Source organism: Carassius auratus, unplaced genomic scaffold, assembly GCF_003368295.1.
Source record: "Carassius auratus strain Wakin unplaced genomic scaffold, ASM336829v1 scaf_tig00215931, whole genome shotgun sequence".
NCBI lineage: Eukaryota > Metazoa > Chordata > Actinopteri > Cypriniformes > Cyprinidae > Carassius > Carassius auratus.
The window spans coordinates 50,472-56,887 of record NW_020528314.1 but is presented as its reverse complement, the minus strand read 5'-3'; the positions used below and the strand labels follow the sequence as shown (position 1 = coordinate 56,887).

General features: G+C 41.8%; 1 pseudogene; it reads left to right on the top strand.

Moving 5' to 3' along the window:
- The first annotated feature begins 339 nt into the window (after positions 1 to 339).
- Positions 340 to 4,642, top strand: LOC113096443 (dapper homolog 1-like; annotated as a pseudogene).
- Positions 4,643 to 6,416: the final 1,774 nt, after the last annotated feature.

Below are 6,416 nucleotides of genomic sequence, written 5' to 3'. Positions count from 1 at the left end.
GCAAATTGCACTTTGTGTAAAAATGGTTTGTACAGCCTAGCATGCTGAGAGCTCAGGGCCCATTAATCACTCGCAACCCGCCTGTCCAGGACCAGGCTTTTTACACAGCCTCTGTCTGCAGCAAAGAAACGCCATTCCACTGCTCCATATAGCCTGGAATCTGCACTGCATTACTTCCCCTGTCAGCAAACAGCAGTTAAAATTTGCAGCAGATAACATGCCTCTGATTATAGGTCATTTGAAGTAATGTCCATCTGCTTTGAAGGGGCCACAGTTTTCTCAGTCTGCTATTTCACCACGCATAATTTGGAATGCAGCACATGATACAAGTGTTGTCAGATGCATCCAATTGCTCTCAAGCAGTGTGTCAAAATCGAATGGTTATTCCCATATGAGGTGTGACTCTCATTACATCTGTCTGATGAGTGCTGTAAACTACTAGACATTCATGAAACATTGTATTAACATCTTTTCAAATTGTATTATTTATTTATAGAACTGCCTTAGGAGGCGTGATGCAGGTTTGATCAACCAGCTCCAGGAATTAGACAGACAGATCAGTGACCTGCGGTTGGACACAGAGACTTTGCATGAACATGTGGAAACGGACAGCCGGCCAAGTTCAGGTTAGTATCTGTTGTGAAGCCATAACTCCTTGAGAGGAGACTGTTTGATCATCAAAATAATCTAAGCAAGCAACATAGGCAGAAAGCATTTCCAATTAAACTGAAAAACATTTTTAAGGATTTTTAATATTTTACAATCACCCGAGCGAGGTAATCAGACTTCCTGTTCAAATTTGATCAATTTGCATAAGACTACTTTATGTGCTTTTGGGCCTGTAGTAGCTTGTGTACCTGCAAGCCCTAATGTCTCTTGTAAACTGCTTAGATGTTTTGCTTAAGCACTTATTTGGTAATACGAACAATCTGCACCCTGTGCTAGAGGCCTGCTGCAGCTACATTGTTTACATTCCAAATACGAGAGGTCATTTTAGTGCTGGTTCTGACTGCACTTTTGTTGGAGGAAGGTTATATAAAGTGGAGATTGATTACACATGTGTCTGCTTCTCTGAAAGTCTCGATTGTTGAAATGGCCTTATAACCACTTCTAATGTGAAGGAGTTCTTCAGTCCATGAGCTGGTATTATTTTCTTCACAGCCCAAAGGCGGACCTTTGTTTTAATTAGAACAGCTATTTTGGTGTTGTTTGTAGTAGTTTGTAATGGTTTTATTCCTTACTTCACCATTTTTAATGCTAATATCAGTTGTGATGTATAGAGATCTGGTTCCTAGCTCTATTTCCCCTTGCAAATGGATACCTTCCTGGTAGCTATGTTATTCAAATTTTAATTGGAAGTAGGTTCCAGAAGAGAGCTCAGTGGAAAAGCACAGTCTTTGCATTGTCACCTCATTCCTGAAGATGTCAAATGAATGTGTTAATCTCTCGCCTCCCTCTCCCAGGCTTTTACGACCTAAGTGACGGTGCTTCAGGATCCCTCTCCAATTCCTCCAACTCTGTCTTTAGTGAGTGTTTGTCCAGTTGTCGTTCCACCACCTGCCTGTGCACCCCACTTGACACCTCGATCTGTGCCTCCGAGGGAAGGCTTAAGCCTGCAGGTGAGAGTCTTTTTGTGACGGTTTGAGGTTTCTGGGTCATTGAGACTGGTCTTACCTATCAGCACTGTTCCATGAAGTCTCAAAATGCTCTTCCCTTCTTTAGATTTGTTAACCAAACACAGAACTGTTTACTTAATGGTGATTTCTTCCTCTAGCTTAAAAGCTGGTATCACAAAGAAAGGCTGCTTTGTTCGTATGTTTCTATTTTTTTCAAATGACATCTGTTTTTGTGTTGCATTACCGTTAGCAGAAAGCATTCTATAATCACTTAAGCTTGACTGTGCAAATAGAGGTGAAACTAGAGAAGTTTGGTCCCAGACAGAGACAGAAACAGTTTCACAGCCCTGCTGATGGCTCTCCCAGCCACACCTATAAACTAGAAAAAGGCTCATTAGCACATGAGAACCAATCAACCACCCACCCAGCTAAACACTACAACTCTAGCAATCAGAAATAATCTGCTCTCACAGGCCATGGCATCATGCAATTAGCTGTTTTAGTAATTTGACGTTGCCTTTTCCTGTAGTATTAACTGTTGTGTCCTCTGGGATTTACAGATGAGCTGGGCATTTTTTGCTGAGTGTGATTGCAATTCGGGAAGACTCAAGTTCCGGAACAGTCCGCAGGTCTCTTTCTGCATCCTACTCCCCTTCCCCAGATGGCTCCTGTGATGGCCTGTCCAAGTTCCACTGTGACCTCATTGCCAAAAATGGTAATGATGTTTACCGGTACCCCAGCCCTCTCCATGCAGTGGCTGTCCAGAGCCCAGTCTTCTTTCAATGCATGACTAGTAAACTAAAGGACGATTGTAACCTCTCCAAGCCTGGTGAAGCATCAAGCGATGAACAGAAAGCTGAGCAGGTCGTGGGCACTCAGAATTCTTCCTGGCATGCCTCTCAAACACTCCCAAACAAAAAACTGGATAGTTATATATTTGCACTACTTCAGAGGAGGGCACAGCCCTTGAGGACCAACAAACCCAGGACAAGCATAAACACTGACCCCTCCAAGAGCATTTTAAGGCAGGCTAGTCTTTGCTCACGGGCCCCACCTGCTATCCAGACCCAACAATGGACCTCTGACCTCAAGCCTAACTGGCAGATGTGTTTACAAGATTCATCAGCAGCTAGCACTGAGCAAAGTACAGCTTCACTCCAAAGACAGTGGTCTGCTGAGTGCAAGGGAGATACCTTACAAAATGGAGCATACTTTTCTCCAAGTCAGCCACAGAACGGTTACACAACCACCAATGATAATAACAATAGTTGCCTCTTGAAGAAGAAAGTTTCTGGAGCCACTAAAGGCCAGCTGTTAAGTGTTGCATCGAAGGATTGCCAGGATTTAGGCAGTCCAAATGCAGTTTCCTCTCCCAAACTTGACAAGCATTCTTATTACACTGTGGAGGACAATATATCTGGACAGGCAATAAAAGCAAATCCTCTTAAGAGGAGTCCTAAGGCTCAGGCTCCAGCAAGTTGTGGTAAAGATGCCGAACAGCTGCCTCCAGAGTTGCTCAGCCTCGGTTCTTCTTCACAAAGTCAAGATGAAGGAGGTCAATTGGTCAGTGCCCAGTACATCCCTGCCCAGAAACAGAGTGTAAAGTTCCACAAGGATGGCACCAAGAACATCAAGATTGTCAAAGTGAAAAATTCCACCAGTTCAAAAAGTAGGTCTCATGTTTCTGAGCATGTTCAAGAAACTGACAAGCATCGGACCGGATCTAGGCGGTCTCGACAAGTTGATGACATCCACCACTTGCACAAATCTTCCAAGAAATTCTCCACAAAAGCCAAGAGAATCCCTGCCTCCATCCCTGAAGGACGAATCCTGGAGAAGCACACAAGTTCCACAGGGGGTCGATCTTCTGCCCAGAGACACCACGGACATCACCGGCATCATGAGGCAGTGTTGGCCAAACCCAAGTACAAGCGCAACGACTACCACCGGCGGCTGAGGGGTCTCCATGAGATCCCATATGAGGAGGCTTTCAGAAGGGCTCACCGCAGGCAGAAACAAGAAATGCTGGGCCACATGTCAGCCATGTACTTGCCGTCTAACGCACACTACACCAGTCCCTACGCCTACGTAGGCAGCGACTCTGAATATTCAGCAGAGTGCGCCTCTCTCTTCCATTCCACCATTCTGGACACAAGCGAGGATGAGCGCAGTAACTATACCACCAACTGTTTTGGTGACAGCGAGTCAAGTGCTAGCGAGGCAAACTATGTAGATGAGAGCAGCACTAGTAGTGACTCTGAGGGGAGTGCAGGGGTAAATTGGCCCCAATTCAATCAGGCCGGTAAAGGATCCCATGGAATGACATCAGCACAGGCAAAGGCATTTGTTAAAATCAAGGCTTCCCACAACTTGAAGAAGAAGATCTTACGTTTCCGATCAGGCTCATTAAAACTCATGACCACAGTGTAAGAGAATTGAGGAACACTGAGATCGGTTAGGATCCAGCTAATCAAATTGGCTTCTTTCCCTTAACACACAATCAAGTGCCTTGACAGAAATCAGCTGTAGGGCCTAAAACTGCCTGTCGGTCAACTGGGAGCTCAACTTCTGTCCAGCACAACGCTTTACCTGCACTTTTTACCCCCTTGATGTTATTGTCTGTTGCCATTTTGTTTTTGTTTTGTATTTATTATAAATTGACCTTTTGAAGTGGTGTTTACATAGCAAGTTCTATGTAAATGCATTTTTCACACAAGGTTTACCCTTTTAAAGATATTTATAACTTAATATATTCGGTAAGCCATATGTGGAAATGTAATAGAAAGTATGACTGAGCTAAAGCAGTGTATTACAGACGCAGTCTGTCTGAGAAATGTCCAGTGCTACCAAGACTAGTTCACCTGCTGATTGTTAAGGGCTTTTGTTTAATGCACATTAAATATGCATGAGCAACAGCTTCACCATTTACCTTATTAGATGTAAATTACCCTTTTGTAAAAAAACAAAAACAAATATGTAAATGTATGTTCATTGTCTTTTTATTCTTTATTAAAATCCCATTGTTAAAATCATTCAGTGGATTTCAGTGTATTTTTTATTTGATGGTAGTGGCTGGTTTTCTATGTACTTTGGAACACAAGAAACCATGTTAAATTAGTATCATATGCACTAAACAACCCTAAATTTGCACTTCTGTTTATTTTTATGGCCTAAGATTTGAATCTTCTGATGTCAAGGGCATGTTAAACCACCCCAAACCCCTTTCTAAAGCCAATAGTGGTTAAATTTGCCATCTACTTTTAGTCTCTGCGTGCCTTTAGCAAACAAACAATTTCTTCCTCCATGCCATCTGGGTAACATTGGTCATGAGCAGCAAACTCACGTCAGTGTCAGCAGTGCAGTAGGTCTCCTCTGGCACCGAAGAACATAATGAAAATCTGCGGATCAAATGTTGCATTTATTTTTTATTTAACTCTGCTGTGCATGGTCTGGAGAGAAATATAGATTAGACAAAATAGATAAACATAGAACAGATATCAGAAAATTATAAACAAAGCTGAATATTAAGTGCAAGACATTAGTGAAAACAAGTAAACCTGTTGAACTCAAGACTGCTGTCCTTAAATGAGTATCTGACCTTTCATTTTTGGCCTGTGTCCATCACAGTCTCATTGGAGAGATTTCCCCTTCTGTTTCCAGAATCTAGCAGAGATGGCCTCCTGGAATAGGTCTGGCTTTTTAAAGCACAGTGCGTCTGTTTAGATTACTGCAGCTGTGTGAAAACCAGTCTGTGTTCTCCTCTTTCTGGCATTTAGAAGCACATGGCTTTTCCTGCCTGGTTACAAGATGTTTCTTTATCCATTCTGAGACCACAAAAAATCTCATAATCAGAGTCAGTAAAATGTGAGTTTATTTAGCACGCATGATAGCCATAGATATATCCATCAAGGACAAAAGTATTAGGAAATGTATTAAGATGGTCAGATTTCACGAACATCTTTGTGCATCCATATTGTTGTTACTTAATATTTTGAATTGCAGATAATTATTGACGTTAAAAATATTTTTTTAATGGAATTGAAGGTGATTGACACAAGCAAAAAAAAGTCTAATTTGCAGAACTTTCTCATAGCTCTATCTAAGAAGTTCACAGGGAATTTACATGTCAGCGATTTTGAGATTGAGATTTTCCACTGTGTTTCTGTGAAAGTACAAAACAAATGAAGACCAAGATATTTAGGTCTGCTGTGTACTATACTTGCATTTTGGAAGACACTTTTATCCAAAGCGACTTACAGTGCATTCAGACTATAATTTCTTTATTTTTTCTTTTTTTATCAGTATGTATTATTCATAATGAAGCCAAATTAACCATGGTTACCTTGGTTTTTGGATTAATGTACCATGAATTTACATGGATTTTAGGGTCAATGTAGAATTATCATTTGCGGCAGTGCTTTTTGTATGTTTGTTTTTTTGGACATAGTCTTTCAATACCATATTTTGGTTCTGTGCCATCTGACTCTGGTATCACTGTAGTGCTTTTCTGTGAAAGTTAAGGGATCAAACATGATTTTGTATATGATAGTGTTTGATACTATGTAATGAATTAACACTACAAAGAAGGCCAAATGAAGCTGAGATTTAGAAGTGACCTTGTTCCACACTATCGCTAGCTTACATTTGTGCAGAGGGCAGTTGTGGTGGCTCTGGCGCTCAAGGTCAGATGGGTCCAGTGAAGCAGACGGGTTGGGGCCTGAGACAGTGGGCTATGAGAAGCATGCAGTCAGTGTTGATTTGGCCTTGCTTCTGAGCTACTCTCCAGGGCCCAATGACGCT